The following is a 12955-nucleotide window of genomic DNA, read 5'->3' as shown; positions in this document are numbered from 1 at the left end:
TATAAATTTATATTTTTACCTGGCATGCAGTTATTAATTTATTAAATTTGGCTTTTAGAAATCAAAAACACTTATAGCTTTTTTTTTATTGCTGTGGGAAGAATAGCTAAAAAAAACTATGCTTGGCATTTATTTAACATCAGTTACTTCCCTCTCCCAGCCTGTCATTAAAATATTGTGGTAATCCCCAAAAATACCTTAAGCTGCCTAGAATCAACATTCATTCATTGGGTTGTTGATGGTTTTTTTCTACTATTGCTCTGGGAGGAACCTGTAGCATTTTCTCCACTTTGGGGTCAGTTTTCCTCTAGCTCCATATGTGAGGAGTGCTAACTGCAAGGACCCTGAACGCCCACCTGCAGGCTTGTCCGGCACAGCCAGTGTCATATGCAGGATGCTGTGACACCACTTGAGAGAGGCAGTACATGGCAGCTTGTCAGGCAGAGAGCAGGTCCGCCCTGGATGATAGGAGCTGAGATCTCTGGTGGGACTGTCAGCCCTGTGACTTGAGCAGAAGGCCATCTCGTTCTGTCTCCTGGACTGTTAGATGAGCATGCACCTAGAACTGAAGCTCCATCCTGCTTTAAACAATAAAACAAAATGTGTGGTTTTAGGTTTCCAGTAATAAAAGTGCTATAATCCCAGTACTTGGGAGGAAGAATCAGGAGAATGGCATTCAGGGCCAGCCTAGGGTACACGAGCCTCTTTCTCAAGCAAACACAGTGGAACAGCTGAGCACAGTGGTGTACTATGGTCCTACTACTGAATGAGGAGGAGCACTTGAATCCAAAGGTTCAAGACCAACCCAGGTAACTTGAGGAAAGTGGCTCAAAATAAAAGGTGAAGATGAAATACATTTCTGAGCTCTAAAGTCTGCCTCAAAACAGTGGGAACTGATGGAAACACAAACATGTCTAACTCTGCTTTCTAGGCTGTGGTGGGCAGCTGCCAAGTGTCGGGTTTGCTTTCTCACCGTTTACATTGAAGGAAAGTATTGATATTCAGGGATACTCCATCTAGCTGTCTTCTTAACCAATGTCCTGTGAAAAGTTTCACCGCACTAAGTATCAAGCACAGCACACAGATTGATGAACTACAGAGATTTGGTTTAATAAATCATCTCTTCAAAAGTAGAAACAAATCACAGGGAGGGAGTCAGCTCAGTAAGAGAATGCTCGCCTAGTGTGTGCAGAGCATTTAAACAACTGCACTGGAAAAAAAACATTGAGCCAAACTACAGCCATGAAGTTCATCCACATTTAAGCACACAGGGTCTGTTACTACTACTGCTACTACTACTACTACTAAAAGGAGGAGAAAGGACAGAAGAAAGAAAAAGAAAGTTACACTGTCAAAGTATCTGACGGAGCAAGAGGCTTTCTGAGTTCTGAGAAGGATCTCACTCTACCCAGTCTGGCATGGGACTTATTATGTAGCAGGTAAGACTCAAACTTCTCAGTGTTAGGGGTATAGGTATGAGTCACATGCCAGACCTCACAATAGCTTTTTGTTATCCTAAACTGTCAGATCCAATTTTTGTAGTTAAATGAATTATAATTTAAATAAGGCATGCTATATTACATGTGGTTGTCATGGCTTAATGTATAGATGGATCCTCCACAATTCCTTGCAATTCATTAGTTGAAAAAAAAAAAAAACAAAAACAAAAACAATACTGACAGGCAGTGGTGGCACACGCCTTTAATCCCAGCGCTTAGGAGACAGAGGCAGGCGGATTTCTAAATTCAAAGCCAGCCTGGTCTACAGAGTGAGTTCCAGGACAGCCAGGGCTACACAGAGAAACCCTGTCTCAGAAAACCAAAAAAGAAAGAAAAGAAAAGAAAAAACAGTACTGATTTGGAATTTTCCCAATTGTTGCATTTGCCAATTATATCCTATGCGTCATTTGACATGTTCCTCTGGCCCTTGTTTCTCTATAAACTAGGGATTGTATGAAGCTTTGAGCTGCCTACTGCCTTAGAGGTGGGGACTCTGTTGCCCAACCTGTCCATGAGCTTGTGGCCTGAGCAATCTTCTGCCTCAGCTCCTGAGCAACAGGGACTACAGGCTTGCATCATGGGGGTTCTATAGGAAACTTGTAAAACTGTAGATTTCTGGGCATTCACTCTAAAAACTTACATTGAAGTGGTGTGAGTGCTGGAGATCTCTTGGGTTTTTTAATTTATTTTGTGTGTCTAGGTGTTTGCCTGAATGAATGTCTGTGTACCATATGTGGAGACCAGGAGACAGCTTTGTACCCCCTAGAACTAGAGTTGTAGATGATTGTGAGCTATCTTGTGGGTGCTGGGAATCAAACCCAGGTCCTCTGCAAGAGCAGCCAGTGTTCCTGTTCTAAAGAGCCTCAAATGAGCGCTTTGTATCACTCAAAATTACTAACCTATCTGACTCCTCCAGGAGCCATAGGTCTGTCTCAGTCACACCAAGTGTCAGAGATGTACTGTGGAAAGCCAGTGGATACTTTCACAGGGAAGAGCCTCAGAGCCCCAGACCTGGATTGCTATATCTAGCCCAGCTTACAGAAATGTCCTGGCCCTGTGAATATGATTGGGGAGATAGTGCAGGCTGAAGACACGTGCTGTCCACACTGGGGCTTTGAGTTGCTGACAGTAGCTGCCTCATGTTGCAAGCTGCTGATGTAGGTGGGCCTGCTCTTCTGACTGCCCTCACTCCCATGCCCCAGAACCAACTGTCTCTACAGCTGCAGGAGATAGCCCTTTGGTGAGTCAGATCCTTACCACATAGCATGCAGCAGCCAGAGCCTGTTCAAATTCTCCCTGTAACTTCCTTCACACTTAAAACAAGGCCACATTCCTCACCATGGCTACAAGGCCAGCTGTCACTGGACCCACTCCTCTAACCACATCAGACTTCAGCATCTTTGTCACCTGAGCCACTTGGGAAGCAATTTTTTAGCTCCCTACTTCAAATCCTTAAGTTAAAGTCTGGAGTGGGGCCCAAGAATTAGCATCTCTAACTACAGCAGGTGATGTAGATCCTGACCCAGGATCCTGCTCAGGGAACCACTGCCCTGGGACTTCTCGAGTCTAGCTGCCCATTAGACCACTGCAAGCCAATGAAATCTAAGGGTATGTTGGTAAATCCTGGACAGACAACATCCAGGTGAATCTAACAGTCTCCTAGTGCTAACTGTACCAGCTTCATTTCCTCTGAGTATGTTAACAAGGCACTGGAAATTTGCTTCAAGTATAATCAAATAGCAAATATAGGAGAAACAACTGAGATTCTACACAAAGAAACAGGGAGACAAGGCACAGAGAGGCACACAGGGCCACGTAGGAGAGGAGCAGTTAATCAGTGGTCAAGGATTAGCCAATAGAAGAGCATCCTAGGTTATGGGCATGGCATTACTCACTGGTTCCCAGCTGGCCCTCGATTCTGTGTGAGAACACTGCCTGGATTGCAGCCATTGTAGAGGGTGTTGGCTCTGGAGTGCTTTGGCATCTCAAAGGGGAGTCCTCTGCACTCTCAAGGAATTGGCTAGACATGGGAGGACAGTCTCTTTAACACATGGAGAATAGAGAAAATAATTAGTCCAAATTTCTCCAAAGTCACTTGCCTGTTTCTGCCCCACATATAACTGTCCTCAATAAATTCTTATTCACTTTTGATTCTAAATTTTACAACTCACTAAATATAAATTGGTACTAAATCAGAAAAAAAAAAAAAGAACGCATCAAATTTTGTAGAAATCAGGATGAGTCACATAAACACCTACTTATTAATTAGAACCCTTTATTAGGAAACTATAGAGGACCCTAGAAAGCATTGAAGTACATTCTTATGTAACAGGAATTAGACTCAAGGCCCTAACACCCCAACAGCGGTTTCTGTTTGAGATCAATAGCTTCCAGAATTCTTCATTCCCTAGATGAGACTACAGGTCTTTGGGGGGCAAGACTATGAATTGTTCTGAGAGCCATCTGGGGGAGCGCGTAACTGGGACGCCAAAGCCTGCTACTTGACAGGTGAGTGGACAGACCCCTGCCCTTGTCACGGGGTTGTGGTGGCTTAGCATACACTCAGAAGCCCTTTCAGATCAAGGTCCTCTGAAAGTTGTCTAAGTTGCAAGGAGGGAAGGAGTGAGGAAGTCAGGCTGGTTGGTCTAGGTTGCTGCAGACAGATTTCTCTCTCTCTCTACCTCCCCCTCCTCTTATCCCTCTAGCTTACCACTAGCTTCTTGAATCACATAGCCATCTACAAAGGAAGCTAGAGGCTTTCACACTGCTTTCACACTGTGAACTTACACGGTTTCAATGGTGACTATGGGTTATAAAAAGAAAAAATTTTCCTTACCAGTACCCCATAAACCACTATGTTTTCTTCTTGTTTTAACTTTAGGATGGGGAGAAACAAAGGATTGGTAGAAGGTCATTCTAGGGAGTTTTCACAAAAGCAAGAATGGCCCCACGCCCACTTACTGCGCATGCTCGGGTGCATGGGTGCGCACCAACACACACCAATCAATCCATAATTTGGTGTTAAGGAGCCTACCAGTGATGCAGAAAGGCCAAGCCCCACTTTGCTTTTACTTGAGATATAGAGAAATATGGCCACCACCCACCCCTCCCTCTCCCCTTCAAAACCTGGTCAAACACAAGGTAATATAGGCAATAGAGAAAGTCCTGGGATCTAATAGCAATGCTGCAGTTGTTCCTGTGCTAAACTCTGGGTCCAGTCAAAGATAACCCCCAAACACACATGCTCAGCTCATAGCCCAGCACAGGAAAAGGCCACAGCTTATAATTGGAAGCCAAGCTTGCTGGTTATAAACACCACACTGTGAGCAAGAGGAGAGTGCTGCCTACCATCCAGGGCAGAACACCCCACCCCACACCCCACCCCACCCCCGCCCAATCGCCCAGATTGAAGGCCTGCTTTTTTATACCCACAACAACCAGAGCTGCAGCGATGACGACTAGGTCTTTCTTGAGTCACTCCCACAGGAAAGAGAAACCTCAGGGAGGGTGAACACACTGCTTCTAGGCTGATCCTGGTGCCTACGCAACCAGGGAGGAAAGGCTTGTTCCAAAATGGTCAGAGTGGGGAACAGTGCCAACCCAAGGGGTCAGAAGTCCATTCAAGGAGCCAAGCATTAGGAGGGAATTAGTGTCACAAGAGTTCCTGGGGTCAGAGCCCAGGCTCTGTCAGTCGGAATAAGCTAGATTCAGCTTCCCATCGTCAATAGGCCGATTAAAATGAGACAATTGTGGAAAAGCAGAAAAGGGAGATCTCTGAGGCCACATAGGGAAAAGAGAAATAAAGAGCCTCCATAACTCTGCAACTTCAGGGCTCTGACTAAGGCTGAGTCCTAAGCAGAGGGAAGCAAGGTGCACAGCTGAGCAGTGCAGCTCATGGAGTGGCCTGCTCATCACTGGGCTCCAGGCTCTCCTGCTAGGTGGTCAGACAGTTGTGAGAACAGTATGAATCTTCAAGGAAGCACACTTCTTCTCTGATTGGCACCAGGCTCCAGGCTGGCCTTCTCCCAGTTCCTTAGGGTGCATTGTCTGTTGTCTGATGGCCTAAGAGAGGGGGCCGGGATGACTCTAGAATGTCTTTATTCCAGCTGACCTTTACATCAGCTTGGGGTTTGCTTGTTTTACTGTATCAAAGACTGAACCTAGACCTCTGCAGACACCCAAGTTCTGTACCACTAATCTACAACTCCACCTTCCTCCCTCCTGCCCCTTCTCCCTCCTCCTATCTCCTCCCCCCCCCCTTTTCTCCCCTTTTTGAGGCAAGGACTCACTAAGTTTCTCTAGGTGGCACTTAGCTTACTCTGCTGACCTTGAATTTGAGAGCCATTGTAGGCTTCAGCCTGTCTGGAGCACTGACTGTAATCCCCGTGTGCACTGCCAAGCCTGGCTTGCCTCGGGCTCAAGCAAATGAAGGACTCCAGACTGTTGTGATTCTCATAGGAGCCTGGTGTTCCAGTGAGCAGTACTTAGCACGTACTTAGCAGCTCTAACCCCTTCCCAAATGTAACCCCACACTTAAGTACAGGAGCCCAGGACCTAGCTTCCCTCTCTAAATGAAATTAGGAAAACAAAATGGTAAAGGAGATTTGATTACAGTTTGATCCAGGTGGGAAGAAGGGAGCCTACAGCTATAGCTTTGTGACAAGACTGTAGTGGGTTTTAGCTAGTAAGTTAATCCACTCTGTACCTCCTGGTGGGCATGCTCATGTTCCTTGCCACCCTCCCAATGTTCTGGATTCCCAAAATGTAGACACCATACACAGCCATATTGTTAATATGCCCTAAGCAGCTCAATGGCTGGGCCACTCCCTAACTCCACAGGGCTAACACACACTCCCCTCTGGTAGTCCTGAGTTATTACTTACTAAATCTATATTTCATCTCTGCAGCCCTGGACTCTGCTGGGTAGCCCTCCTGTGGCTGCTTTCCCCTGTATCTATATGTCAGCTGTCTCTCCTGCACCTTTCTGGTGTGATCCATCTCCTATGCCCCTGTTATGGTAGAAGCCCCCTCTCCCTCCTTCCTCTGTCTCTCTGCCCAGCCATTGGCCACTGACAACTTTATTGACTAGTCAAAATATAACTGGGGACAAACAGGTTTTGAGGTAACATAATTAGCATGAGAACACAAGCCTACAGCGGGTTGATCAGGTGCTGCTATGTATTCAAATGCTAAATTCTGTACCCCAAGATCTGTCTGCTCCAAGACCAGGAGATCCTCAAGTGCACCAGCTTCTGTTGTGTAAACTTGCTTCCCCCCAAGTTATCCCTGAAAATGCCTACAGCCTGGGCTGGGCAGAAGAGAGGGCATGGGGTGAGGTTCCCCAGCATAGGGTCTCAGGCAGGGGTCACGAGGAGAGAAGAAAGGAGGGGGTGGAGCCACAATGGGATTGGTGGATCGTGAATGCTTGGCCGTGAGAGCCAGCCTGTCTGAGTAGGAACAGCCCAGGCAGAACACAGCAAATGATAGCTCCGGTTACTAACAGGAAGAAGACAAAATAGCACAGAGGGCTGACATCTGCCCAGCCCTACTGCCTTAAGGCTTATTAGAAATATAAAGGTTTTATATCTTTTACTTAGGAACTCAATAATTTAAGATGAGGTAGAAACCCCCAAATAATATTTATCACAACAAAAGACTAGAACATATGTAAATTCATGGGCAGGCTAATAAGTTCCTTCCTGGGAGAAGGCCTAGGCCTCATGTTGTCGCCCCTCTCTGTATCAAAGACATGGTTTGTTTGTTTGGTTTGGTTTGGTTTTCTTAAGACTAGCTTAGGAAAAAAACGAGGTCTTCCCTAGCCCCTATTTTTGAAAGAGATAAGAATTTCTAGTTCTTTGGTGACACGGCCATAGCCACTCAGGACCTGGAGGAATTCTTCGTGTCTTCTTCTGTTGACATAAATCCATTCTTCTTAAGCATGACTTTTTTTCAAGGGAGAAATGAAGATGATAACCTGATCATGGAGGGAAGAAGCTTAAGTGTCTCTTCCATCTTGTCAGGGCTTCTTCAGTACAGAATGGCAGCACATACATGACCCAGATCCAGTGCCCCAGGGGACTTCAAGAAGGGCAATGGCCTGCCTAAGTCTCACTGACTTCTGGGAGGCCCTCCCCACACACAGTTAAGAAACTAGAGAGGGCCCCAGAGGCAGCCCGCTGTGTGGGTGCTGGTGCCATCACCCACGTGCACTAGGCAGAGCTGATGTGCCAGCCTTGCCAGCGGGTGGGTGACCTGGCAGATATGTACGGTTGGTCGCAGTGGAATCTGGTTGCCATGGGGATGAGAGGGTTTTTTTTTTCTTTTTTTTTTTTTTTTTGCTCAAGATGTTTGAGAAGCAAATTTTCCATTGAGTATATATCTCATTCTCATGCCTTTCAGTTTTAAAATATGTTTTTTTTTTCTTTTTTAGAAGCAACATAGGTGGATTTAACATTACAAGGCAATTAGCCAGGCCTGCAGACATAGGCTGTAATCCCAGCTACAGTAAGCTGAGGCAGGAGGATCCAACGTCGAGGCCTCCATCACCCATCACCCCTGTCCCACCCCACTGCCACCCTCAATTGCAATCTGTGGCTACTTCAGGTTAAATAAATGAGTGATAGCTTTGGCCTTGATTAAAGGACCGTGGTACTAATCACCTCCCCATAGGCATGCTGATGGGGTGTCTGCCACCCCTGGGGGAGCTCCTCCTGGACCAGTCTATACCCTTGACTTGAGGGATGAAGAGGTTTTACATGTGCTGAGCTGTCTCTACCTCTTCATCTTAGGTTTTTTTGTTTTCATTTTGTTTCCCTTTCTTCCCTGTATATCTATTGAACTGGTTATTGGGGGAGGGGGTCACAGCCTTGCTGGACTACAGAGCAAGGCCAACCAAGGCATTTCAATGGACCTTGTCTCAAAACAAAGTTAAAAGGGGGATTATAAGCTCAATGGTAGAGTGCTTGCTAGTGTGTGCACAGTTCTAGGTTCATTCTCCAGCACAGAAAAGAAAGAAAATGAAGCAGAGAGAGAGAGGGGGAAAGAGTGAAGGAAGGAGGAAGGGAGGGAGGGAAGAAGAGAGGAAGGAAGGGAAGAAGAGAAGACTATCAAAGCTCGTTTCCCAAGGGGTCCATCTTTGGAAGGTACCTGGCCCCAGCACCTCTATAGGAATCAGGAAGGAGATCTTCCACAAGCTCCTGGTCCTTAGGCGCTTCTGTGCTGTACCGAGGAGCAAGCCCAGGAGCCAGAGGGGGCCCAGAACAGGAACTCTCTCTCTTCCTTCAAACTTCTACAGGGGAAGGCTACCTTGTTTTCCATATTCCCTAATTCAAGAGGAAACTTCACAGCCTCGGCCTCTCTCTGTTGTCTCCTCACACAGGAACAGCATTCTGAGTGCTTCTGGGTTTTTAAAAACAGGCTCTTGCAAAGTTGACCCAGAGCTCACAATTGCTGTGAGTGGAAATGCAGACATATTTGTGTCTCCCACACCATCGGGTTTTATTGCAGCATTTGCTGCAATTTCCCAAGTAATCCCAATTTTTCTTCAATAGTTAGCCATTGTCAACCACACGTTCTCATATCCTAATCTTAATTGCAGATATTAACTCTCAGATCATATATATACTTTGCAAAATGGCAACAGACATGTTACAGAGACCATGGAGTTCAAAGAGGTCTTAGTGGGGCCAGGGGCAAGGCTGCTACAGCCAGCAGCACACAGGGGTCATTGCGGTATGTAGATGAGGTGTTTAAGATCCAGCTGGAGAGCTGCTGGAGGCGTGCAGACTTGCACCAGGATGGAGCTGACAGGAAGCACAGGGCCAGGTCTGGATGTATGAAGAGTAATTCAGTAACTGAGCAGATTCTGTCAAGCAGCCAGATCCACGAGGAGCTGAAGCTCTAAGGATCATTTGGAACTCTGCTTATTGGTTCTTTCTGATTGGGTGGTTGTATGACAGGTCAGCAGGACCATCACAGCTCACAGTGATAAATATTTTCTTTCTGTCTATATATCATTGCCTATCTACCCATTCATCTGTCATCTATGTACCTATCATCTAACCATCCATTCATCTTTCTATGTATTCATCTGTCTAGCTATCTTTCTATCTACCTTTCTAGCATCTATCATTTCTCTCTATCCATCTATGCATCTATTATCTATCTATCTATCTATCTATCTATCTATCTATCTCTATCTATCTACCATCTATCTCTCTATCCAATCATCCATCTTTCTGTCTATCACAGTCTGAAGTAGCTCAGGCCAGTCTTTAACTCCAGATCCTTCTATATCCAGCTCCCAAGTGCTAGGATTATAGGCATGTGGCATCATGTCAGATGTCATCATTTTTATAGGGTTCAGGTTAGGGGGTACTGTACCTTACATTGGTCTGGTGTATACAGTAAGCTTGGGGATCTGGCTTGTCCAATATGGCTTTAATATGACTATATGTTCATATATCCCCTTATATATTCTACCTTAATATATCTATAGGCAATATCATTCTACTTATAGTGAAGGATAATTATCAAGCTTGTGGCCAGCAAGCCCCAGTGATCCTCGTGACAATTCCACCTCCCAGTCTCCCCACAGCACTGGGGTCATAGATGGGAACACGAACAACCGGGACCAGCATTTTATGTAGGTTCTGGCAACTTGGATGCAGGTCCTGATGCTTGCACAGCAAGCATGCTTAAGCACTGAGATCTCCCCCCAGCCCAGCTCTTGATTGACACTGCATTGCTTCTCCTGCAGGATGTTTATGAAAGATGCTAACACCATGAACAAGGATCTGTTTAAGACCACTCTCTATATCTTGGATCTACACCCAGAAGTAGAATTACTGGATCATGTGCTAGCTAGGTCCATGTTTAACTTTTTGAGGAGTTGCCAAACTATTCCCTAAGCAATACCCTGTGGAAGTTTGATGAAGATGATTTTATAATGGGATTTGGCAGTAAGCATAACTGTATCTATTTTTTAATTCTCTTATATTTACCTATTTTTCTCTGAGGGTTTCTAAAAAGTCTTTTTAGTTCATGTTTTTTCCTATTATCTGTTTAACTTTACTACTATGCCTGAATTGAAAATCTATTGATTGCCTAGCCTGGGTTAACAAAAAGGTTGGGGGAGTGCCAATTCATCCTCCCATTTTCCAAACTCTCTTGAGCTGTACTGTGGGTCCAACAAAAATTGATGTCAGCTACTTGTGGAAACCTTCGTCACTGTCTTCAACATCAACCCATCACCAGTATACTCCCGCCACTGGCAGGAGCTGATCAGAGGCTACCTCCAGGACCCACGGAGCTCCTCCAGGCTGCTGTAGCACTGGAAGGGCCTCTGTTGCTTGTGTCAATTTTCACATTCATTCCTAACAATCTCTCCTTCCAGTGCGCACATACACATTCACACATCACTGACTCTGGTACAAGAGCTTTCAGGACCTGTACTGGCTGGTTTTGTGTGTCAACTTGACACAGGCTGGAGTTATCACAGAGAAAGGAGCTTAGTTGGGGAAGTGCCTCCATGAGATCCAGCTGTGGGGCATTTTCTCAATTAGTGATCAAGGGGGTAGGGCCCCTTGTGGGTGGTGCCATCCCTGGGCTGGAGGTCTTGGGTTCTATAAGAGAGCCGGCTGAGCAAGCCAGGGGAAGCAAGCCAGCAAGGAACGTCTCTCCATGGCCTCTGTGTCAGCTCCTGCTTCCTGACCTGCATGAGTTCCAGTCCTGACTTCCTTTGGTGATGAACAGCCATGTGGAAGTAAGCCAAATAAACCCTTTCCTCCCCAACTTGCTTCATGGTTATGATGTTTGTGCAGGAATAGAAACTCTGACTAAGACAGGACCCTCACCTAATATTTTCATCACAAGTATAAAATACATTCAGAGAAACACATTGGACTAGAAGTGCGGCCTTCACTGGTCTCCAGGTAAAAGTACTAACTAACCTAGCACGGGCAATATCCCAGGTTCTGTCTTTAACATGACAGACAAATGCACAATACATGAACTGGGCCATTTAATAAACACTTATAAAGTAAACATTCTTGCCCCTACCACTAGCTTAAAGAGAACATTGTTGTGCTCGCTTCAGCAGCACATATACTAACGATACAGAGAAGATTAGCATGGCCCCTGCGCAAGGTTGACACACAAATTCATGAAGCGTTCCATATTAAAAAAAAAAAAAAAGAGAGAGAGAGAGAGAACATTGTCCAGCTTTATCCACCCTGGGAGGCGGTGACCAGTGCTGATCCCCCCCTCCCCTCTTTTCCAGTGTAGCCTTACTGCCTTATTCTGAACTTTATCGTATCCCTCTTTGTTTTTCCTCTGAAGCATCATGCATCTCTGAAGGCACAGTTTTATTTTGCTTGGTTTGAATTTCACATGAAGGAAATAGTGCTGATCTCTCTGCCTTTGCTGTCCACTCAACTGTATGCCTATGGGCGACACTCAGGACACTGTGCCTAACTGTAGTTATCTCTCTGCCTTTGCTGTCCACTCAACTGTATGCCTATGGGCGACACTCAGGACACTGTACCTAACTGTAGTTATCTCTCTGCCTTTGCTGTCCACTCAACTGTATGCCTGTGGGCGGCACTCAGGACACTGTACCTAACTGTAGTTAAGCTGGTCTGCACAGTCGGATAGTGTGCTGTGATACAAAAATATACCATTTGCTTAGGGAGTGCATGCTATGACTGTATTCATTGCTAGGCCTTGGGTTGATGCCAGTTGAGGTCTATTGGCAAAATAAAAACAAACAAACAAGCAAAAACAAATACAAAAAAAAGACCTCCCAAGATCTTTTCACAGGTCTCCAAGTGACAGTATGTGTCCTGTGTGTGTGTATGTGTGTGTGTGTATGTGTATGTGTGTGTGTGTATACATATTGCTGCGTGTCTATTTTCAGCTCATCATGCATGAATGCTGGCTTGTTTTTCTGAGCAGCCATGGTGACCCCACATCTGCCTCAGGTAAGAGAGCACCTGCTGCTTCCTGGTGCTCCAATATCTGAAAAACATTGCACATCTGTCCTGCTCTCTACAGGGGCCACAAACATGCGACATCCTTAACCTTGTGACCTCCAAACCCTTGGATATCTGCCACACAGGGTTAGGCAGCATCCATAATTCATTGCTGCAACCCTGGAACCGTGACTTCAAGTCCAGTTACAAGCATGGCCAGCTAGCCAGTCATAAAATCCACTTCAAAGGCTCAGGATACCACTGGCTTCGAGTTTAAATGGTGCCCAGGTGTGCCCTGACAATTTCCTCCCTGCTCTCTGCTGAGCCACACACTCAGCCATGTTTGTAGCTGCTACATGACCAGGACCAAAGTCATAAGCCTGGGCCTACCAGCTAGAACACTCCCTTCTGGTAGGCTGGCCTTCCTCAGGAACAAAGCAGAGGTACACATGAGAAGTGCCTTAGGCACATAAAATCCATCAATGC

General features: G+C 45.7%; 1 pseudogene; it reads left to right on the top strand.

Annotated features, from left to right (window-relative positions):
- The first annotated feature begins 11582 nt into the window (after positions 1-11582).
- Positions 11583-11681, top strand: LOC116092666 (annotated as a pseudogene).
- Positions 11682-12955: the final 1274 nt, after the last annotated feature.

This window comes from Mastomys coucha, unplaced genomic scaffold (genome assembly GCF_008632895.1).
Source record: "Mastomys coucha isolate ucsf_1 unplaced genomic scaffold, UCSF_Mcou_1 pScaffold15, whole genome shotgun sequence".
In the NCBI taxonomy this organism is placed as follows: Eukaryota; Metazoa; Chordata; class Mammalia; order Rodentia; family Muridae; genus Mastomys; species Mastomys coucha.
This window is presented reverse-complemented; position numbering and strand designations above follow the sequence as displayed.